The sequence below is a fragment of the Solenopsis invicta genome, chromosome 3, assembly GCF_016802725.1.
Source record: "Solenopsis invicta isolate M01_SB chromosome 3, UNIL_Sinv_3.0, whole genome shotgun sequence".
Classification (NCBI taxonomy): domain Eukaryota; kingdom Metazoa; phylum Arthropoda; class Insecta; order Hymenoptera; family Formicidae; genus Solenopsis; species Solenopsis invicta.
Genome location: NC_052666.1, coordinates 24,083,568 through 24,108,662, shown reverse-complemented (window position 1 = coordinate 24,108,662; position 25,095 = coordinate 24,083,568). Strand labels below are relative to the sequence as shown.

Below are 25,095 nucleotides of genomic sequence, written 5' to 3'. Positions count from 1 at the left end.
TATTTGAATCAAAAAAATTGACCAAAGCTGTAAAATTTTGTAAAGATAACAAGGTAACTTTTTTCCTCCAGTGTAGGAAATACAATTTTCGTTATCGTTCTCTTTTTCTTGCTCATAAAACAAAAAGTGCGCAAAAAGTACGTATATTGTAAAGGAATGAAAATGTATAATGTTTTGCCAGCAGAGATAAGGTGAAAGAATTGAGCTGTTTAAAAGAATGATGAAAGAGTATAGTTTGAATAGTAAATAGATTATAAGTTATTATCTGTATCAGAAATACCAGAGAAAGCTAATGCAGACCATCAATCAATTAATCAATCAATCTCATTCTCAAGACTTCAAATTATCGAAAAGTGAAGGCAGCTATGTGCATAAAAATGTGTTTAATTTTTTATAAGAAATAACTTGAATTATAATTTACTCTCCAAATTTTCGAAACTAAATTTACCTTTACATTTAGACACTGAGAGAAAAATTGGTATTTGCAACTACAACTGCATAGTAAAATAATTGAAAATTCCATTTTTATAATTATTGCTATAATGTTAGTAATAATAACTTTGTATTCCTACCATAAAAAAATTTTACTATAAATTATGATAATATCTAATATTAATTTAGTAAAATATCAAATTATAGATAACAATAAAATAATACATTTCTATATAAAAAATTCAATCACAATTATAGTGAATATAACTATTTCTTTAACATTTGTTTGCTTTATTTAACTAATAATAGTAACTAATAACTATAATTTGGTTAAAATAAATATAAATCTAAGTATATACTTGGCATCAAAAATGACTGTAAATTAAGAAAGACCGAGGCCATTTGGAACACTCACTTTTTCGAAGAAACGCTAACTGTCAGGAATTATTCGACTATCGTAAAACTGCCACGACTTCAATATGACGCTGTTGGCAACGAAACTTTGTGCGTAACGTCATTACATTAGGGCGCGCGTTTACAGTATTTAAAGTAAAAGTTATTAACATGTATTCATACAAAGATAATTCCATTGTTTCGAATTGCCCCGTGTTCTAAAATAATCCCGGTCTCTGTAGTTAAATTACAGTAAGTGCAACCTTTTGTTTTCTCTCAATGTGAAAAGCTTATACGTTACTTTCTGTAGAATTTTTAAAACATACTGTAGATTGTACAGGTGTTTGCGTTTTATGGCGAATTAACGTACACAAAAGGGACACAAATAATGCGTTAATCTCTCACTGGGCATGACGACAGATTTACAATGTATGCGGTAATATTTTTGAAAAATCGTTACGGGAGCAATATTTAGCAATACCAAATGCGTTCCGTCGCGTCATCGCGCTCGCTCGTCGTGGCTTCGGATTCCCCGGCAGTGCACTCCGATGAATATTGCAAAAGGAAGACGCCGCGTCGAGGGGAAAACTGAAAGAGCACCCAAGTTTATCTTTAGAAAAACACCCGCGGTGTCGCTAGGAAAAACCGCCGCCTACGACATATGATAAAAAGGTTATACATTTTTAAGGGTGTCACTTCTCTAGGTTGCTACCAGGTAAATGCGTAGGAAGGGCTTAATATAGGACGCCGCAAAATCAGCGGGAGAGCACGCTTCATACGGTATTCGTATCGTGCGCGTAATAACGCGTGCGTGCGTGTACGTTTATTTACGTATTTCCGAGAAGCGCACGCGGAATTTCTATGCCACTCGCGAAAAGCACGTAAGAAAAAAAAAGGAAGGTTCAGCCTACGCTTTTCGTTCATTCATAAAAAGAAAAAAAGTTCGCTTTCTTCCCGGTCGTATAAAGGTTTTGTCCGCACTCCCATACGGCAGGTAACAATACTACTGGAAGCGATCGTATATACGTAGTGTAACTCCGCTCCGGTTTTTACACCGCGCAGGGATTTACGCCGCAGAAAGTCGGAAAAAAGTCAGAAAGAGTGGGAATATATAATTAATTTTTCTTAAACATAATAAATAATACTTGGTAAATTAAGATTTTCGTCAAATGCGTCGCACATACCGGAGTTACCCTACATCTTGAAGAGACGGAATCGCGTTATCTCACGTGACTGAAGAAAGTAAAGCGTAAAGATTCAGCGGTCGCGCAACCGGTGACCGGTCATTCACTGATGCGTCCACCCCGCGTACATTGACAGCACGTAATCAATATGTACACCGCGCGACACATCTGTGAGAAGTCGCCTTTAAAAGTGAGCGGAGCGTGTATCGATGCAAGAGCGTGGCAAAAACATCGATATTCGCGCGTATCACCGCGACGCGACGCGACGCGACGCGACGGGACGCATCGAGAAGCGACTAAAATCCAGACACGTAACTTCCGCGCCGCGGCGGCGGCTCTCCCGTAATCTCGCGATATTGCATTAATTCCTCGCGCTACGCGCCAAAAGCGAGTCTTAAGCCGTCGTAAATTAGCGTCTAGTATCGCGACCATAAACGTCCGACGTTACGCACCGTATTTATAACTGGCAATCCTCCGCGCGGCAAAAGTTTGCCGCCGACAAATTGGAGTCCAATTGCAGGCTACATATGTATACGCGAGCGTGTATGCGTTTGCGCATACGTGTAACCTTTAAATGGATAGGTATGGTGGCCACCAACCACAGCACCATCAGGCATGATTTTCTTGAATATTTTATACATCCTTAGGTTGGCAACAGAGCTCATCAAATTCTACTTTCTCATTGAAGTATTAAAGTTCATTATTTTTACGTATACCTCCTCATAAGGTATAACTAACGTAAATTTAATTATAACGTGATATACTAGTGGATTACCTGTCTGCTTAAAGGTTAACTCACTTTATAATAGGAAATTATGTAATAAGCGAGAAATTTGAAGATACAAGTAACGAAGTTCGGAAGAGTGTAAAAATGTAACTCAGGATTTTCGTTTATAAAATGTAACACTCTTCCGGTTGCAAAAATAAAACATTCTCCCAGAAATAATGTAACACTGCCAATTCCAATGATTAATCCTATTTGGAGGGCATTTTTTACGAGTATTGTAAAGGCCTTAAAGAAAATATAAATTTACAAATATAAAAACATAAATGTATTACTCTACTAATATAACATATCCACATATTATTCTATAATGCTGAATAATCGTCTAATTATTGTTTGTGTGTTAGGCTTTATTACTACAATGCGTTCGCGAAATGGTGTTGGCCAACAATCGAGAGAGCGGAGTATAATCCTTCTGCGAACTAGTGCGCCGTAAATACTCGTGCCTAAATGCAAATGTGACCGCGCAACGTAAGTTCCGTGGTTCTACCGAGCCTTTTGATAAAGACCGCGTATCGGCGACGCGCGCGATGTGCATCCCAAATAGTCTTGAGAACCTACACTCTACACTTTTAAGAAATAGAAATTATATATGGAAAGCTGTGGACTTTGCGATATGTAATCTGCGTTAAAAAAAAATAGACTTAAAACCCGGTTTAGAGATAAAATTTTAATTATATCGTTAAAGGACTTTGCGCGCTCGGTTCTTCCTCGTGAATACTCCAGATTCGTTCTGGTTTCTTCTTAATTTTCCAGAAAAATAAAACTGAGGAAAAAAACAACTCTTTTTCGTATTTTTCCGAAAAATAAAAAATGACTGTGTTAATGAGATACTATACGCACAGAAAAATAACATCCATTTTATTGCTAAGAAAAGCAATTACTCAACTTATTTTTCTTCGTTTAAACAATAGTTATCTTAAACTTATTTGAGTTATTTATTAAATTAAATTAAATGTATTATAATTATTTAAAAAATAATTATCTTTAAACAAAAACTTTTCTTTTGATAATAGTTTTAAAATATACACAAACTTAAAAAATTCATTATCAAGTACTTAAAAAAATTTAGTCTTTCAAAGACCATTATAAAATTTTATTGAAGAAAAACATATATAATAAGCAAATCAAATTCATATTTTAACTTGACATTCTTAATTAAAACTAAATTACTTACAATAAGATTCAAAATATAATTTGAATAAATCATATTTTAGAAAATATTTTGACGCGCGCGCTTATGATTAATTTATGATAAATCTGCGGGTATGTAACTTATGAAATATTTGAAATAAGTAATATTTATTTCATGAAAGTAATTAATCAAAGTATGTATTGTTCTGTGTACACGCATAAGTATTGTCCAAAATAAATGCTGAATGCGTTTTAAAGTAATTTGAACCACTTATAATTTGCGACAAAATTTTATTGAAATGTCAAACTTTTTAATAACCTAAATATGTTAAAGAAATAAACGATCGAATATTCTATGCATAATTTTAAATCAAATTATCGTTCGTATAATTAACAACTTTATCTCATTTATAATTATATTCATAATTTGATATTTAAAGTTATAAATAGAATTCTATCTTGAATTCTACCGCAAATTATATATAGATCGTGTAAAATAGATTTAAGACTATTATTAAGAAAATACTCTTAAAAAAAAACTTAAAAGTTACTTAAAAGAAGAAAAGTAAATTGAATGATCGCTTTTCTCAGCACTAAAATAATATTTTTCTGTATAATGTTCTTAATTGCTCAAAAAATAAAATTGAGAAAAAATACCTGAGTTTTCCATTTTTCTCAAAAAATATGATAAAATACTAATAATAATGGCATTATTGATAAGTTACTTACTTATTAGAGTTCTTAATAGAAAAATATGAAAACCATTGACGTAAAGAATAATAATGAAGGTGAATCATCAAAAAAGAAAAGAGCCTGGAAAAAACCGAACAAAAATATCTTTTTTCCACAATTTTCGAGTTTTCCGGGTTGAGAACACTAATCATTAAACATCTCAAGAGCTAACGTTCGACTTTTAACTGGAGAACGTAGAAACAGGTAACTTTCGAATGTTCTATTTTTGGAAAGCGGCCGACGTTCATTAAAGCTCAATCAATGCCGTCTCACGTGAACGAGCAAGTATCGTTATATCGCTGCGCGTCAAGGTAGCTAACTTTTGTGTCCCGTGTTCACGCGTGTACACATACAAGCCGATTAAAGTCTCGCATTCGTCGATGCATCGTCTACGCGGAGTCTAATTATAATTTTTACGTAAACCCACCCTTGCGCAAATAAGCGTACGGCCGCGCGGAATAAAATCGTCGGCTCGATATTATTACGCAAGGTGCGCGCCGAGCAGCACAAATGTGCAGCTTTTCGTGGAAGACGAGAAGCGCCAACAAGTCGAAGACGATTAAGCAATTGTTACACGGATTAACACACAATGGGGAAGGTCGCGCACGCGTCCTTATGACGTCAATCCTGTCGAAAAAAATACACGCTTCCTATCCGCGTGACAAACACTAGAGAATTTGCACGTCTTGAATATGAATTTTTTTTCCTTTAACGCGAAAGACCGCGCGTTCGCTTCGCCGTTACTTCCGATTTTCAATCTCGTCCCGATCGAACGTTACGTCGCGCGATCTTGTGACGAGGACCCCGCCCGCGAACGAATGCTATTTATATATCGATCAAACTCCTTCGGACGATGGAAGAACAGCCGCCTCCTCGTAACAGGAGAGGACACTTTCGTCGACGTATATTTGATAATTTCAAATGAAGGCGACGCCGCGACGCTGGCAAGGGCGGAGACGAGGGAAGCTAAGAAAACCCTTCGTCCGGTAATAACGACTGCCTGCGGAGCCGGGCATGGAGTTAACGTAGAACATTACACGAGAGAGAAAACATTATGTCGGCACGTCATTACGGTCCGAAAAGGATATCCTTCCTTCCGGTGGGCTTCTAGGGCGTATCAAGAATACGAGAATATAATTTACTACCACCAGCACGTTCCGACGCAATTTCGGCATCTCGCCTCAAGTTATACGCTTTTTCGCAAATCAAAACTTGGGACGATACACATCGGAATCTGCGCTTCCGTGTAACAGTAAACCGATAGTAAACAGACATTTAGTCTGATATTTTAAGTGTGTAAAATATAAAATCTAGGAGTTTCCAGAAAAAAAGAAACATTCTTCTTTTCAAAAGATTAAATATTGAAATGAGATAATATAGCGTTAAACAGAAAATTTTCTTACACGAAGAAATTTTATCTGAAACAATCTTTTTATAAAATTATATTTGAAAATTAAAAAACAACTTCAAACATTTTACTTTTTGTTCACCGATTATTTTTCCGAACTAATGTGTCTGTATCACACAAAATAAATTCTAAAGAAATATGATAAAATTATATACACTAAGAGAAAAAATATCTTAAAACAAAAAATTATTTAGTCAGTGTGTCCTGATAGCTTATTTACTTGCAACCATGTTAAAAAATTTCTTAATTGAAAATATTTATGTAAATAAATAAAGAAATAATTATTAATCAAGAATTTCTTTTCTTTTAGTTCTAAAAAGTATTTATTACAAGATTATTTTTACATTTAAGATAATCATATTATTTAATCTAAGAAAACTATTTCATTAAATTTAATAATATTATTAGCTTATTTGTAAAATTATTTAAATGTAAAACATACAAAAATAAAAAATTATACACTTAAGGCAAGTATGTATATTTACTTAAAAGTAAATATTTCTACTTAAACAGAGTAAATAAATGCTTACATCAAAATATATAACTTTAAGAATTTTTTTCATTAAAAAAAATTTCTCTCACAATCAGTGTATAACATAAGTAATCTCAACTAGGTTTTCTTTTTTTCAATTCAATTTGCTTTTTTGCTCTCTCTTTCTTCACCTTTCTTCCCCTTCTCACTTTCTTTTTTGCTCTCTTTCAATCTTTTTCGAACCAACTTTACTATGCACTTGAAAGTATTTCAAAATGCACGTTACCATAATACAAATAATTTCATTATTCGATAATAATTTTAATAAATTTAAAAAAAAATAATTGAATAAATTAATAAAATAAATTAGAAAATAAAAATATCTTCAAATAAAAAATTATAATGTTTTAATACTATCATTATAAGAAAACAATCATATATTGTGCTTTTTAGATGATTATTATAATATTGAAATAAAAATATAAAATATTTTGCTAAAATTTAAGATTAGTAAATTCTTTAAAGGTTAAATTATATATAAGCAAGATTATGATTGTTTAATATACAATAAACAAGAATATAATTTCGTGTTTAAATATAAAACAAAATAATTATTAAATAGAATATATTAAATTCAATTTGATAATAATGTTCTTTTGCGCAGTAATTTACAAAGATAATTTATAAAACAATTCGTAAACTTAATAATTAGTATCATCGGTAATTTCATCACATGTTAAATGATATAATCTAATCTAATTAAACTAGCGCGGAATTAAAAATCTAGCATCAGTCTTTCATGAGAACGTGCATTTTTCAAAACGCGTTGAAGCAAAATTGGTGCGATTAACGTTTGGACAGTCGCCAATCTTGGCGGATAGACTTATGCAGCTAAAATTCGTGGTAAAATGCATTCCCTCGGCGACGTGACGTGTCACCGCTTAGCAGCCGGTGCAATGTTACTCCGACACAAGTGTATGCGTGCGTTCGACGCACTCACACGCGCATCTCCGTGAAGGAGAACAGCTTGCACAAAAATGCCCTAACGGACAGGCAACGTGCGTCCTGAAATGCCCGCACGTGTACCTATAGTAAGGTTGGATCGAAAAAAGGTCGAAAGAAAGAAAGAAAATGAGAAAGGGAGGACAGATGGAGAGAAAGAGAAAAAGAGAGACACAGATAGAGAGAGAGAGATAGAAAGAGAGAGAAAAAGCTATGTAGAAAAAAGAAACTTAGTGGAGGCTATACAAAACGTCATATATATCATTCCATCATATTTCTTTAGGATTCATTTTTTTTGTGACATAAGCATAGTTCAGAAAAGTAATGTTGACTCTCCACAATCGTTGAAACGAAAAACAAATGTTTAAAGTAAAAATTTTCTTTTTTCAAATGCTTCTCAAACATCTATACACAGAAAAATATTGTAAATTGCTTAGAATAAAGTAAATATTACTTTCATTAAGTAAATACCTTAAATAAACAATTCTTTTTCTATTTATTATTTAAATGTTACTTTTTTAAGGCATTTCGTAAGTCTTCATATCCAAAGTATCATAAGTTTATCATCAAATTTAATGAAAATATATTCTGAATTCTAAAAATTTAATACTTTAATCAAGAATATAAAATTGAAACAAAAATTTGATTTATAATTATTATTTAGACTTTTCTTCGGTCAAATTTCATAATTATTCTTATATTTATTCTTCGAAAGAATATAAATTCCTTTTTTTTAGTACACGAGATTATGAGATTCTAAAATTTATGATGAGTATTTTTAGATTATTATCAAAAAATATTCTCTTTGTCAAAGATAAAGTGGAGACTTAAGAAAAGAAAATAAATTGAATCATCGCTTCTTTTAGCAACAGAATATTTTTCTGTATATAAGTAGATGATATATATATCTGAAGTATTTATATTCAGATACAAAAGAAACGTAAAATAATACATTGTGTGTGGTTTCACGTAGAACGATCGCAAGATGCATTACTATCGTTCGAAGCACTTTCCCCATGTGTGTAGCAAACTAATGGGCATTGAAAATAGTCCATGTATAGGAATTGAATACTCTTTGTTATTACCTGTTATTTCAGATAACAGCCATCGAAGTCAAAGCTGGCTATAATTTTGTGTATCTGCCCTCTGTCAGGCAAAAACAAAAAAAAATGACGTATCATGCAGTTCGGGATTAGGAGTACTTATTTTTATATATGTTCTTTATACTCTTTAGACCCCTTTAATCATTTTTGTACCTTTGTAATCTTTCTTTCTAGGATAAAGTAGAATCGAAAATTCTAGGATTAAAACTAAAAGATCTCCAATGAGTCGCGGAATTATTGTCGCCAGTCGCCATGTCGCCAGAGGAATTAACACGGATATGCAAAGTAGATGAAGAGATATCAATCTCTCTAGCGATCCTAAGTAGAATATCATACGTAGCAAAGACAATTTAATTCAGAAACGACCGCAAACGAATGAATTTTTCAGACACAAAAAATATTATTCTTCTGCTAAAAAAAAGCGATTACTCAATTTTTAGTTTTTTGTCTTTTAAGTAACAGTTATCTTTGCAAAGAATACTTTTTTCACAATAATCTTAAAATACACTTATCTTTTACTTGAAACAAATAATATTTACTTAAAAGAAACTTGTGTGCACACGCACAAAAATATTTGAATTAAATATATAAATAAGTATTACTCCTTTCAAGTTATTTCATAAGTTCATACATCCGCAACCTATGTAAGTTGATTATAAGCTTTAAATTTGTTCTTCAAAATATATTTTGAATTTTAGCAATTTAATACTTCAATCGTGAATATTAATTTAAAATAAAAATTCGGTTTGCTTATTTTTCTGACTTTTTTCGATACAATTTTATGAAATTCTTCGAAAGTTTGTAAAATCTTTTTGTTTCAATATTCTTCAGTTCATGATAATAGTTTTCTAAAATTTGTGATGAGTATATTTTGAAGACAATTATCAAGAAAATATTCTTTATTAAAGATAACTGTTACTTACTAAAAAAAAAAAAGTAAATTGAGTAAATTTTTCTTAGCAGTATTTTTTGTGAGCACGGGAAGCCACGCATATACTCGTATTTCCCAAATGGCGGTGCTTCACGCACCGCATTCGAGCGAATCGCGCGTTTACGAAACACGCACGTTCGCAGCGAACCGTTCTGGACATCGCTTGGGAGTTTTGCAATGTGGCACACGCACGCCGAAAGTTCCACGCTCTAGCTGGTCGTATCTCGCGCACAACTCCGTGGAATCGTTATATTATTACGCCGTATCTCGTGTTCGTCTCGGGGATCGCGACAAAACGTGCCGTTAAATGCATAAATAAGAGTATAATAAAAAGCGTTTCAGCAATCATCTGCTTGACAAGCAAATACGTTCGTCACTTTGTGCAGTTTTGCCGCTTTACTCGACGATATTCGTTCGGGCAAAAAAATTAGTATCAAATTAAAACTAACACATTCTATCTAACCAAATTATTGCTTCATGTATAAGCAATAACGTAAAATCTTTAAATAATTTGATAATCTTAAATTTCAGCAATGTTGTATTTTTATTTTAATATTACAACAATCTAAAGAACAAAATACAATTGTTGAAAATACAATATCTTCGAACCAAGAATTAGGATTTTTTAATGCTAATAATATAGTACTAAACAATTCTAATTCTTGGTTTGAAAATATTATATTTTCTGTATATCCCATAGTTCTCTTTTCATAAAAGTTAGTATTGAATAATAAAAATATATTTTTCCTGAATTATAAAATTTTTTATTTTAGCAAATTATATCTGTTCAACGCTACACTGAGAGAATTTAAAATTTAGTAAAATTTTAGTTTAGAATTTGGTTAGAAGAATAGAGGTATGTACAATATACCGATTTTGGCCCGCGGAATGATAAATAAGTAAAGATAATGTTTTCTTTTTTTGTAATTTTCGAGCTGCTAAATTTGATTCTAACCATTATAAATTTTCAATACGTTGGAAAAGTATTAAAATCAGCATATGAAACTATAAAACATAAAAAGCTATCATGCGAATGACAATGAAAATATAAAGTTATAGCGAAATAAATGTCAAGTGAAAATTGATCATTAATAAATGAAAAAGCCTTATCTTCTGGTCAAAGCGGCTCTTGGTAGTTAAAAATAATTTTAATATAGATCTTAGTTTCCAATAATAAAATACCATACACTATTGTAGTAAAATAAGTAGTAGTATTATAATAGTAAAGCATTTTTAATAAACGAAAATCTATATATTATACACAGAAAACAATAAATGGAACAATTACTATTACTCAGAATCATTAGCAGCATCATTCTGAAAAAGTTCTGAAATGTTTATATATAAATAGATAGAACGTTTAAATAGATATTGGATAAAAATCGAGCATAAGCAAAATATTAAATTATCATGGCAACATGGAAGCGCAAGGCGTAATAAACAACAATACTTTCAGATATTGTAATTGTAATAAAGATTTAAAACAGTCCCCCTCGATAATACCTCTGTTTTTTAAATGTTAATTTTTTTCCTTTTTTTTATCAAGCAGAACATATTAGCAGACTGTTGGAGAACTATTAGAGATGAAAGTGTTTTCATGTATTTTACTAGCAGGAAAACGCGAATTAATACGTTCGTGAAAAAGCTCAATAATAATCATTTATGATACTATAATAGATATTCAATAGTTTCATATGCTGATTTTATTACTTTTCCATTAAATATTTCTAAAGGTCAGAATCGGATTGAACAACTCAAAAACTGTAAAAAAAAAAATATCGTTTTTACTTCTTGCTCCGGGAGCCAAAATCAGCTCACTTTATTCATTCTTCTTTATTAAAATTTAATCAAATTATTCAATAATACAAAATAGCTCGGTTAAATTTTACTAGAATTATAATAAAATTCTTCAAAGATCATTCTATGGTTACAATTTTAATAAAGGAAAAATTCTCTCGATAATATGTGATATAATCTCATTTCAACATTTGTATATTTGGAAAACAAATGTATTTCTTAAAGTTAAAACAAGGATATTCTTTCTTCCATGCGATTTTGCCCGACTCGAAAAGACGGCAAATAGCGATTCGTATCACAAGCAATAATAAAAAATCTTTGCTGATTTTCTCCGATGTTTTCTTTGCCGCGTAGTCGCGTCAGGTCAACATTTGGCGAGAGACGTCTCTCTCGTTCGAGTGCGAAACAACTTTGCCCCTCCTCCTCCTCCTCCTCTTTTCCTCCCCTCGCACTTTTGACGCGGGGGAGACAGCAGAGCGATCAGGACGAGCTGCCGAAACCCGAGGCGAATTACGCCCGAAACGTAAGCCGTCGGCCGAGCGAATCGATAAGCCCTTACCAAATTCAGGCCTGCCTCTTCACAAAATTGCTAATTACGGCTGGGGCACTCCCCGGTGCGTTACCGCGCGCACCGACGGAACGGGACTGAAACCCCGGGTCTCTACGTCCGGGACAATGGCCAACGTCGAAAACGAAGGGCGACGGGCTCTCTCCATGCTAATGGCCAGGTATAGGGAGATATACCCGCATCGCGGAACGGTCGGAGCACTGTGGATGCCCGCGCTCGATGGAAACTACCCAGCCGCGCGCATATACGGGGTGTGCCCAAAAATCAACACACACGCGTTATACTGTGTATACGCCAGGGATATATCGGAGCCCGGTTCCTCGTCGTCGATACGCCGCCGGACGAGGTTCGATCGCGGAGTTGTTCGACTATACACCGGTGACGCTGACGAAACCATCGAGCGTAGGTACACACAGCCACACGTGTACACATGCATATAGAAGAATAAATATTGCACGAGTATCTCCCGCCTGAGTTTCGATATATTTAATTTCGCCAGGACTACAAGACTCTACGCACAATGGAGGAATGTTAGAAATTACAGCGAGAGAAAAAATATCTCAAGACAAAAAATTGTACTTAACATAAAAAAAAAAAAATTATTTACTCCGTGGATTTTAATAACGTACAGTCAAGTTAAAGAAATTTCTTAATTAAAATATTTATGAAAATAAAGGAATTTTTAATCAAATAGTCTTTTTCTTTCAGTTTTAGAAAATATTTCCTGTTAGATTATTCTTATATTTAAGATAATCAGATTTTTTTAATCTTAAATTTCAGCAAAATATATTTTTATTTTAATAGCATTACTTTAATATCCTTTTCCCTTTTAATTCCTAAAAATTAATATTGAATAATGAGAATTTTTTCATGTAGGCAAGTAATGTTTAAGTCTATAAAATATCATTTCAATATTTAACATTTTGAAAATGAAGATGTTCTCAAAACAAGAATGTTCCTTTTTTTCTGTGCACATTAATTTCTAATTGTTGATATTGTTTTGTTCTTCTGAGTGCGCAGGGCCTAACTTGGGAGCTAATACGCAGACCTGCCTATTTAATGCTCGTGCGTGCGTTTGCGCGCGAGTGTCGTGCGTACGTGCGCGTACTCGATTTAACAATCACCGTCGACGGACGTCGGGCCCGACGAGGACAACGTTCGCGAGCGATAGCGTGACGCGAGGAAATCGCGATCCGGAAAGATGTCCGCGACGCGGCTGGTTACGTCGAGCTGGCGTGCGACAGATGGTTTCGAGGAGCTAGCCCGCACGTAAAAACGCGAACGTAAAACGATGAAATACAGCGCGCGTCACGGTAATCGGATTTTCCCCGCGAGGACCGAGGCAACGACCGACGTATTCTAGATAGCCGAAATCCGTTTCGCTCGCCGATACATTCGCGATTTTATTCGCGACGATCCGGTTTCGCGCGCGATCCAAGTGCAGCGGTCCGTAATTGAATAAGACGAGAGCAAATGGGAACGTGTCGGTCGGCGGTTTGCGTTTTGAGGTGGAGCTGACAGGCAGAACCGGGCTGCTCTAATCGTCCGTGTCCGCGTGCAGGAAAAGTCTAAATAAGTTCCGACGGGCGGCGGCATCCTCGCTGGCACTTACGACTAGGGTTAATTCATGCTTGCCACATCGATATCCATGGTTAATATTTATGTAAGTAACTGCGATGCGACGCGCGAGGAACGGATGCGACTCCGACGATCGTGGAAAACGGCGTCGCGCTGCTGACGATTTGAAAGTCGATGTTGCGCCGCGAGAAGGGTTTTGTATTCGAAATCACTTCCGTCGTGCCTCGGTAAATAATATTTCCACACGGGGAAGACTGTATAACATATAACTCGCATTTATCTATAATAATTATCTCTGCGTGAGTGTCGAGAGGAAAGAACATTCTTGTTTCAAAATATTTTTATTTCCGAAATGTTGAATATTGAAACGATTACATACCCGCAGATATAACATGCTTACGTAAGGAATTTTATGAAAAAAAAACAATATATTTTCATTATTTAATAACAATAATTTTCATAAGTTAAGAGGATAGTTAACAATAGCTTCGAAATTTGAATTTTTTTAATGTTATTATTATCAAAACGATTATATTATACTCTTTATGTCCTTTAATACTATTAGAATATTGAAATAAAGATATATTTTGCTGGGTTTTAAGATTATCGAATTCTTTGAAGAAGATTAGATTATGTATAAACAAGATTATCACCGTTTCATACATGTATAAGAATATAATCTCTTGTTTACTGTACATAAAACAATGACTGTTAAATAGAATAAATATAATAAATTTAATTTGACACTATCCTGTTAAAAAAAAACGAGAGCAAACAATAGGAAATATTGTTTGTAATCGTATTTATGAATTAACAGTGTAAATACACAATTGGTTACGATGCAATTTTAATCATTCTTCCATAATAAAGTTTTCCATCAAAACGATAAAAACGATAAGTAAATATAAGAATTCCATCGTATTTCCAACGATTCTCACAGTTTTTATCGTTTGATTGAATCCGCTTTCATCAGATAATGACGGAAAACGGTAATATTTTTTCGGAGTATGAAAAGTTGAGTAATAGTGGTATGATAGTTGCAATAGGAAACGATAAGTTTTTCAACAGAGCGTATCTAGATGGAAAATGATATGGTTCTTATCGCTTTCCATGCATTTTTTTCAATATGGATAACGTTCGCTGCTGTTTTTTTCCGTGTGAGAAGTGAGAGAAAGGAGGAAAGGGGGGGGGGAGGAGGAAAGAGAAAGGAAGAAAAGGCGGGATCAGCGACCAAAACTGTGAATAATTCATGATGGCGATGACAAAAGTTTCTTGAACGCAGTTACGCCCATTTCGGAGCTGCGACGCGCGCGGCTTAGGAATGCCCTCGCGATTTCTAGGTTACGTCGGACGGATAGACTCGCACGGGAGAGTCCGAGTCGACGTTTCTCCACCGGTCAGTCCGCGGAAGCCGCAACACCGTTTTTTTTTTTATATATATTTTTTCGCGACACGGCTCTCCGCGTTTGTCGCGTTCGTGCTCGCACGCGAGCGGCGCGAGAAAGCGCGCATCGAGAGAGAGACAGAGAGAGAGAGAGAGAGAGAGAGAGAGAGAGAGAGAGAGAGAGAGAGAGAGAGAGAGAGCGAGAGCGAGGGGACTCGGGGAGATGAACCGAGATCACAAGATCCTGCCTTGTACGCTTTCAAACTTTGGAAAGAACTTCGTTTCGTACAATTAAAGGATGCGTGTCTCGAAAGGTCGAAACGGTTCCGGGTGAGGTGATTCAAAGCGGACTCTAGGCGCTCGCGATATTGTTGCACAATATTTCACTATTGCACATTGCTATTGATTGTCTGGAGGATGTATCGAGTTTGTATACTGCATTGTCCGGAGGAATATAGCGCAAGGTTGTACAACATTGTTGTCGGACGTCCGATGGCTGTTTAACGCAACCGGCGCTTTTTCAGATTAGATTGCCCGCCGACGGCATTTGAAAAATAAGACGCGCGTCGAGAAAACGCCACCTCCGAGGCGCGTCGCTCACGTCGTCGTCGACGTCGACGACGATGATAATGCGGTCTCCCGCAGTTTTGGAGGTTAAGTCGGCCTCCGGTCGGCCGCGCGACAGATGTTTCCAGGGCCTCGGTTTCCCATTCCGCGATTGTATAGCTCGCATGTATAGAAGAGGAGCCATGCTAGGAGCTATTCAATCCACAGAGAACGGAGCCTGGTACGGGGGAAAGTGCGGACCGACAAAGTGCAGGCACTGATAGACTGCCAGCCACGCAGACGTAAGCCGGGAGGGGGAGGGGGGACAGAGAGAGAAAGAGAGAGGGCGAGTGTATTTGCGAATGCGAGAGGGAATAGTAACGGAGATAAAGGAAAAAAAAAAAGGAGAGACAGCCATCGGGTCGTTATCGATGCGCGAAACCTCGCAGTACGATTCCATGTCGTCGTGGAAGAAACCCAATGATGCGGGAATTTTTGGCTAGAAAGAGAGAGGCGGAGAAAAGGAGACGGGAGCACGGACAGCATCGCGCGAGGAAGGGAGAGGAAAGAAAGCGAAAGATAGGTTGTTATCGCGTGAAGTTGTGAAGATCAGCAGCGCGCGGCCCGACGTCATCGAAGAGAGGAGATACCCAGGACGAGGAGGAGACCTCCTAACTTGTTTACACTTTTCGTACGCGAGGACGTGTGTGCGTGCAATTAATTGGGCTCATTCACCGCGGTAGAGTCCACGTATGGCTCGCAGTTTCCTACGTCGTCGTCGTCACATCGACAACGCGTCTTCGTGGAAAACTCACCGACTCGCGAGTCGCGGCAAGGCTCATTTTTCGGAACAGCATAAGCGAACGACCATGGAAAGTCGTCCGCTGATGGAGACGGACAGTCTCCGAAAGAATTAGAGAGAGAGAGAGAGAAAGATGGAAAACGACAACCGAGAAACTCAGTCGGGCACACGTATTCACGTAGGCACACGCACACATACATACACACGTATCCTCCACTCCCTCACTCACCTCTCGCTTCTTGGCCAGTGTCTCTCTCTTCAGGGACGGGCCCGACGGTCACGTAGCCGCATGTTCCGCTTATCCGCGAGCTGTCTGTACCCCTGTCCGGTTTGTCGGCCTCCCGTCAGCGACACACAGCCATCTTGCGTAGCGGCTGGTCTGGCTCGTCGCGCGGACGCCTTCGGTGCGGTGGCCCCCGGCGAGAGCGACTGAGAGAGGAGCGCGACGACGGCGACGGCGGCGACGGCGGCGGCGCGCCGCAGTGGGGAGCAGCAGGGGCCGCTGCTGCTGCTGCTGCTGCTGCCGCTGCCGCCGGGTGGCTCGTCGCGGCAGCCGGACGAGCGAGCGTGGAGCGACGACAACGACGACCACCACCGTGCCGTCTGATGACAACGCGTGACTCGTAGGACGGAGCAAGACGACGACGACGACGTGGACGGACGACGACGACGACGACGCGGCCCCGCCGAGCGAGTGTGTGTCGCGCTAACACACGCGCGCACCACCACCACCACCACCAGCAGCACTGCCGGGCCGGCGTGCACGCAACACGCAGCAGCGGCACGTTTCTCTTCCTCTCCCCCTTCACTGCACAGCCGCTCACCGAAGTACCATCGGAGCGTCTCCGCACCGTCACCGCACCGCTATCACCGTTTATTATCACCGCTATTGTTGTTATTGTTGTTGTTGTTGTTGTTATTGTTGTCGTCGTCGCCGCCGCCGTCGTCGCCGTCGCCGTCGCTTTTGCCTCCTCCTTCTCTTTCTTCCTCGCCGCCGCCGCCGCTGCTACGGGCTACTATCGCCACCGACGTGCACGGCACTGCGTCACCACCTTTACGACTTTCGCCACTTTTCCGCACGTTCCATCCCCGTCACGTACATTGTGATTTTCCACGCAGCGAGCGTGGTACACCGTCGACGTTGTCCGTATTGCGACGCGCACGCGTGTCGTCAGCGTTCGTCGTGCGTTTTGTTGCGCGGCGAGGAGGTGGCTGCCTCGCGATGCGGCGACACGACGTCCTATTTTCGAGCGAGCTGTCTCTCGTACGTAGCACTACTCCCTTTCTCTCCTTGCCTCTCCCTTTACACACCCGCGCACACACATACACACACACACGCGCGCACACGCTCCCTTGTTTCTCGCGTTTTTCTCTCGCTCTTTACTCGTCCCTCTTCCGCCTATTATGCGAGTATGTGTCGCGCGACGCGGTCGTCACTACGTTCAATCCGTTACGAACCGCGCTCCACCACGCACTACCGCGACGACCGCGATCAAGCTGGCTGGAGTCAACGGAGTCAACCGCCGCGTGACGGGAGGCGGTCGGCAGTTTCCGCCGGTATACACGAATTCTACGGCAGTGCCGGCTGACTCGCGGGCGTCCGCGGCGCCCCCGACCTCCTCTCTCGCCACCAACGAAGCCGCGCGACGGATCACGGTCGTCTTCGAGGTTGAAAAACGATCGCGTTTCGCAACCATGCGTTCTATTTCGCGACCATTGCATTTCCTCGATTCGAAAGCGCGTGTGGAAACTCGCGACTTTTCCTCCGCCGCAATTTTTTTTTTCTTTTGTTTTAGCTCTCTCTCTCTCTCTCTTTCTCTCTCTCTCGCGGAACATGCCGATATTCGAGACCGACGATTTCCGCCCGAAATTTTCCTCGCGCGAACAAGATGTTTTACAACTGAGGGTCGTATTTATGTACATACGTATGTAGGTCCGCGCGATTAGACATTCTTAATTGCACAGTTCGTTTATTTGAATAGAAATCCGGAAATTTGGAATTTCTCGCACGTATATCATACGAACATCCAATCGTAAAAATTTTTCAGATGTTTCATCCCTGGCGGAAAACAAATATACAAAATTTTACGCCAAAATGTTAGATTAGGAACACTTTTGTTAACTTTAGTAGTTGAATACATGTGTATCGAAGAAAAAATAAATATTTCTGCAAAGAAGCAATGTTTCTATAAAGAAAACTAATAATTTCTACAAATTTCTGTTAATTTATTTTGAACAATAATCCGTTATATTGGACTGGCGAAATTAAAACACAAGACTAGAAGAAGGCCAGTGTCAGTCATAGCGGTTGTTGATGCGAAATAATAATTTTTTCAGGAGGAAGGGAAATATTATATGCTTCTTATAGCATTAATATTACTATTTCGGTTTTATGATTGTGTCTCGAGTTCGACGAATATGCGGTGCGCACTTTGAGTTGAAAATGGTAAAAATTAAAAATTAAAAAATTATTATTCGGAACCGCTATGATTGACACATGCCTTCTAGTCTCGTATTTTAATATATTCTGTTTAACACGTCATACATTAGTAATAATATAATATCTTTAAAAAATTTGATAAACTGACATTTCAATAATATTATATTTTTATTTTAATATTATAGCTGTTATCTAAAGAGCACAAGTACAATCGTTTTTTAATACTAATAGTATGAAAAAATTCTAATTCTTGATTTTCTATTTGATATTTCTTGCAAATTTACGAAAATTGTTATTGAATAATAAGAATACATTTTTCTTGATAAAAATTTTATTACTATATTAAATCTCTTTACATAACCAAAGTATGTCTGTGTGTTATATAATTTCATTCTTTTATATTTGTATATTTCAAAAATAAAGATATTCTCAAGAGACGAATATTTTTTCTCTCATGCTTCTCTATTTTCGCTACATTAAAAAAAGCTGAAAAAATTCACAAAACATTCGTTTACATTGTAACATACGATTTCATAGTTATTTTAATACACATTGTTTATTAAATATTTTACTTTTATTGAACTTTGAATACTGATTCTACAATTACGAACTTTGTTTCGGACTTCGTAGATCCACTTTCATCGGAAGGATTAAAATCTTTAAGTTTCGCGAGAGGAAAACGTTAATTTAAAGTTTACGGCGTTGCTCGTCTTAGAAAATATCGGATATTTTAAATGTGTTTTCGCGGTTTGCGCTCATCAACGTTGTCGAGTTCTCGCGATGTTTAGCTTCGACGTTGCTACTATATAGAGCACGAGCGTAACAGTTTCCATCGTCGGTGGTTTCCATTCTCCTTTCGCATCGCGCTGCGCCGTGTTATACCGTGACGAGCCGAGCTGATTCTTGTACGAAAAAGTACGAAAACAATAGGTCTATGCGCCGGGACCAAACCGGCAATTTATAATCGCGCCTATGAGATCGGAGCGAGGACGAGGAAAATTTCAAACGTCCTAGGCACTTTCACGCGATTGCGTCAGGCTCGCGATTTAAAAACTCGATTTTCTTTAACAATGTAAAACATCGACGAGCCGACGAGCAATTGCGTCCCGTCAGGTCACGCTGTAAATACGTTTGGCTAAATATAACGGACATATGGTTTTTATCCCCGCTCTGTGGCGACGTGATTTACAATAATGTACATGATGACGTTATGTTATTCTCTCCGAGTTCTTTCGTGAAGAACTCTTTTCTTGTTGCGCGACGTACAGAGTATATTTAAAAACAGGCCTCGCGATTTAGCGTATAATATTAAACTGAACAGAAGCAATCGATCAGCACGAGTCAGAAAAATTCCACTCACCTTGATGCTCGTGAAAAAAAAGAGACCAACGATATGACAATAAATAAATAATACTTGAACTTTATAAAAATATATTCTTTATAATTTTCACGAGTTCAAAAGAAACAATATTAGAAATAACAACATCAAGAATTTAACTTCAAAGAATTAAAATTTTTTAATGTTGTTATTGTCGTAACAATTACATTGTGCTTTTTAGTGGACTATTATAATATATAATAATAAAGTAAAAAAATAAATCTAAAATGTCGAGGTTAGCGACAAAAAAGATTTCAACAAAAGAGCCCATTTTTCTACCAGAAATCAAAATTACAAAAGAACAGTGGAGATACGGGCTCTTTTGTTGAAATCTTTTTCGTCGCTAATATTGACAGTTCCTTGCTTTTCGAAAAAAGAAATAAATGCTGAGGAAGAGAGACAGAGATTCAAGGAATTCAAAGAAATCCACGGAAAGAATTTAAGGAAGAGAGTCAAGAATTTTAGAGAAAAAAAAATACTGGCAAGGGTCTAGTATCTAAAAGTATTGATAAACTGATAAATCGTGGTCTCATGTCGAAATTTAGAAAAAGTGTGATTGATCTTATTGGACTGATCTTATTTGACCTTTGAGTGACTCGGGAACTATATTTCGGTTTATCCGAGATTGTCTTTTCGGTACTGACGTAATTTCGCGTCTCCAACCCGCGTTACGCGCCATGAGAAGTGACAATATAATAAGAAATCTCGAATCAGCTCGCGCTCTCGCGGAATATCTTCCCGTCTGCGAGCCAAGTGAAACCGGATCTTCGAGAAAACGCGACGTGTTAGTGCCAATATAAAGACAGTCGGCGCGAAATACTTCTAATTCGGTGCACGAGGGAACCGTGCGAGTCGCGGGACTCTCTGACCCCGCCTGCGAATAATTTTAGGCAATAAACTACGACTCATTTGTGACAATCCGCAAAACCCCGACCACTGGCGATAATTTCTGAATCAAATTTACTATCAGTAGATGGTGTCGTCATCGTTATATTAATATATTGCACAGATGATATCTGCTAAATGCGCATTATCTAAATCATATGTCATCGATATTTTAAAGTTTTACTTGATATAAGTAATTTTTTAAATATGATAAAAATGTGAAATAAATGAAGAAATATGAATAAATGACTAATTATAAATAAACAAAAATTTAACAGATTTTATTTTGTTTGTGCGTGCTAACAATACAAAAGATCAGGCACAACTCATGTGAATTTGTGATCAATTTATGTAATTGATAATAATGTAACCATGTAATTTTATTCTGAATTCTTTTACGTTTTCATAAAGAAAGGAGAGTTTGTCATAAATTATTTTACATTTATTATATAGAGAATGAATTTTAATTATTGAACCAAGGTATTTACCCTACGAGAGAAATTACCAACCGCACGTTTAATAATCAATGTTATTTTGACTTTAAGTAGGACTTAATTATGTGTCTGTTTTTATTTATTAAAAAAAAAATAAAGACAGATACATATGTTTAAGTCTCGTTTTAAGCCAAAATAACATTGGTGCAGTCGGTAATTCCTCTCAAATGGTAAATCTGATTCAACTATTAAAATTCACCGTGTTTATACATAGTTGCTACTATTATAAATAAAATTAAATCAATATTTTTATAAATATTTCCATTTTTATCAAATTTTCTAAGCACCATAAGTTTTATTACAATAAATAATATTAATGTAAAACTGATATGTGATAATAGTAAAATCAGGGTTGTGCGTTTATGCGTAAAATATAAACAGTCTACGTTACGCATAAACAACGGATATTATGTATAAAATATTATCAGTATCTCATTTTTTATCATATTATTATTACTTTTAGTAAAATTAAAGTAAAAACGTAAAAATACAAAAGTCGGAAAATGTACGGATGTCAGAGCTGATATTTTCATTTTATTTTCAACTATTCGTTTCCTTTTATTTGATTTTTATTTTGCGTTACAATCTATTGTCGATTTCTGAAACTTGTAACGGACTTCCTCAGGAATTTACAACTTTCATTATGAAATTTTACTTCCCAAGATTTGTCGGCACATAAAAATCTCTTATGTGCGAAGAGGAAATTACATTTCGGGTGCTATTTGCATCGAACGATGTATTTGATCGCACTCCGAGATATTGCTAGCTCGCGTTTGTATTTTATCGCGTGAGAATTCTGTCGCGCAAGAAGCTTCACCAAGTTGATATGTTTATAAAAGCGATACATTTAACTTTCAAATACACGTCCGGTACAACATCGGTACGGGCACTTTTGTCTGTGCGTATGCGCGCAAAGTTAAGATTTATTGACATCAAGAATAATCGTTTGCGCGGCTGTTGCGATATTCGTTAAGATGTAACATGAGTTTCTTCCAGTAGGAAAAAAAAACTTATACTAAAGCACTCTCTCTCTTTCTCGATCGTCGTTGAAGTTAGCCCACAAACTCATCGGCGCGCATCCGCCTTACAACTTTCAATCACAAGACAATTCTGTTTGGTCGGAGGTAATTATGCGGTGTGGTGCGACGCCGAGATATACGCTAAGATTTTCCACTAGGTCCCCGTACCCGGTGTTCTACGTAAGGATGTAGCGTGAATACAGATTACTTTTTGAATATTGAAGTGTTGGCAGTCGCGTTTTCAAAGTATGACCAGGAACGTAACACTGTTGTCAGAGGAAGCTAGATATGCCTCTCGATTTTGTTTATAAATTCGGCAAATTCTCGGATTCGGTATGAAGCGACAATCTTCTTCTTTTAATTGGTACCTGTCCCGAAATATCGAAACGTTTCGACCATTTCAATAATTTATAACTTTTAAATAACAAAGGAATTAACCTGGCAATACCAAAGTCGGTATTACGAACACAAAACCGTTCACGGAATATGTTGCGTTGTCCCTTGCGGAAATGAAACAACAAATCATTTGTCGTTTAAAGACTGAGTTGGTCTATACTATTCATACTTAAGTAAGAATAGAGTGAGCGGGTCTAACATCAGGTATTGAAGATCAGATAAGAAAAACAGAAAGCATTCTGACATGCAATTGTTTCTTTTTCTCTTTTATTATATTAATTACTGTCAACACTAAAGATTCGAGGAGAATTTTGAGAGAACTGGAAAAGATTTAGTCTATTGAAATTTATTAGGATAAATAGTGCGTCACTCTTGTACTATAAGACGTTCCTGATTGTTGTTGCATTTTGAATTAAATAAAAAGTTATAAAAAAAATATTAACTACAATAAATAAATAAATAATATATAAATATATATATCTTTGCTAAAAGCAACTGTAATGTTATAGAAAATCATAAACATTTGTATTCTAAGAAATGTGAACATTCAAAATGAATTCTAATATATAATATATATATATATATATATATATATATATATATATATATATATATATATGTTAGGATTCATTGAATGTTCAAATTTCTTAGAATACAAATGTTTATGATTTCCTATAACATTATAGTTGCTTTTAGCAAAGGTATACAGTAAACAATACAAGTAGCCGGATGTCATAAATCTGAACCGATTCTCTGGTTTTCTACGTGATCTTTAGTTTTGTTCAATCTTTTCAATGTCTATAGACTCGTCGCTATTTCGCTATGCTCAGCACGAATAATTTAGGCAAATTTTGTTTTTGATGATATATTTCCGCACAAAAAAAAACATTAATATCAATTAAAAAATAATATTTTGTGTTTAACAATCATCATTTTACATGTAAGTAAGAAATTATATTTTTGCTTATGAAACAATGATAATCTTGTTTATATACAATTTAATGTTTGTAAAAAAATTTGATAATCTTAAATTTCAGCAAAATGTATATATTCTTTATTTTAATTAGGCATAACAGTGCGCGCCATTAATATTTATATATTATAACAATAAGTTTGTATTCTGAGAAAAAGTATATCATTTTACAAATATTATTCAAAATGTTCAATCAAAGTTGACACATAGAAAAATTTTTATTGCAGATTTGTCATTGGCAACTTTAAAAACTTAAAAAAAACTCTGGTAACTTTCGTTCATGTTCAACAAAATTTTAGTCCGCTACATTGGATCAGTATTTTTATTATTAAAATTTTAGATTCATCACTAACAACCTCGAAAATCTATGTATACTAATTTACGTGTGAATACAATAAAATTTACATCACAATAATCTGCTATATCGGACTGACGAAATTAAAACACGAGACTAGCAGAGCCTGTATCATAGCGGTTCTTGGTGCCGAATAATAATTTTTTATCCTCACAAAAAAGAGGCTTTAACGAAGATAACATGCCAATTTAAAAATAGAATATTATTTTAATATTAAAAAGTTTTAATTTTTAGCTTAATGATATTGCTATTTTCTATCTGATATTTTTTCCTCTTAACCGATGAAAATTATTATTGAACAATGAGAATACATTTTTCTCTTGGAGGAACATTGTACAAAAATTCTATGTAAACGTGTTATATTTGTTTATTGCTATATATAATTTTTTAAATATTTAATATTTAAAAAATAAAGATATACTCAAAACAGGAAGGTTCTTTTTTTGTGAAAAATTTACTAATCGTTGATACACATGGCCAACCAAGTCTTCCTCTCCCTCTATTTTCACTTTCTCATTCTTTCTCTCGGTCTTTATCTCATTTGTTCTTCATTTTTCCTTTCTTTACGCTTCTCTCTTCTCCTCTTTCTTCTCCACTTCTTTCCTTTCTCATAATACGGAATGAGTTTCCAACGATTCAATGCCTTGGTCTCACAAATGTGAAAGTACATTATTGCGGGATCTGAAAGTTGTTTTGCTCGAAGGTTTACTTCTCGAAAGGCCCTGAACCGTTCATTGAAAAAAAAGTTTTGCAAAAAAATATAGCGTACATTGTAAAATCAATAAAAAGAAAGAATTGGACAGATAGCTACCGTTTAGCTATCATTTATTAAGCGCTCTATATAAATTACACTTTCTCATGCGTTGAAAATATATATGTATATATATTTGATAAACAAAAAGTAT

General features: G+C 36.1%; 1 protein-coding gene across 7 annotated transcripts in view; it reads right to left on the bottom strand.

Moving 5' to 3' along the window:
* Positions 1-16,675, bottom strand: part of LOC105201039 (homeodomain-interacting protein kinase 2) — a 49,382-nt gene extending 32,707 nt beyond the window's left edge. For 4 of the 7 annotated variants that reach the window (XM_011168883.3, XM_011168889.3, XM_011168886.3 and 1 more), the window contains exon 1: positions 16,480-16,675. The gene's annotated coding sequence lies outside the window, so the exon portion shown is untranslated. The remainder of the gene's footprint in view (positions 1-16,479) is intronic. The other 3 variants (XM_011168888.3, XM_011168884.3, XM_011168882.3) reach the window with 1 other exon arrangement.
* Between the last annotated feature and the right edge of the window lie 8,420 nt (positions 16,676-25,095).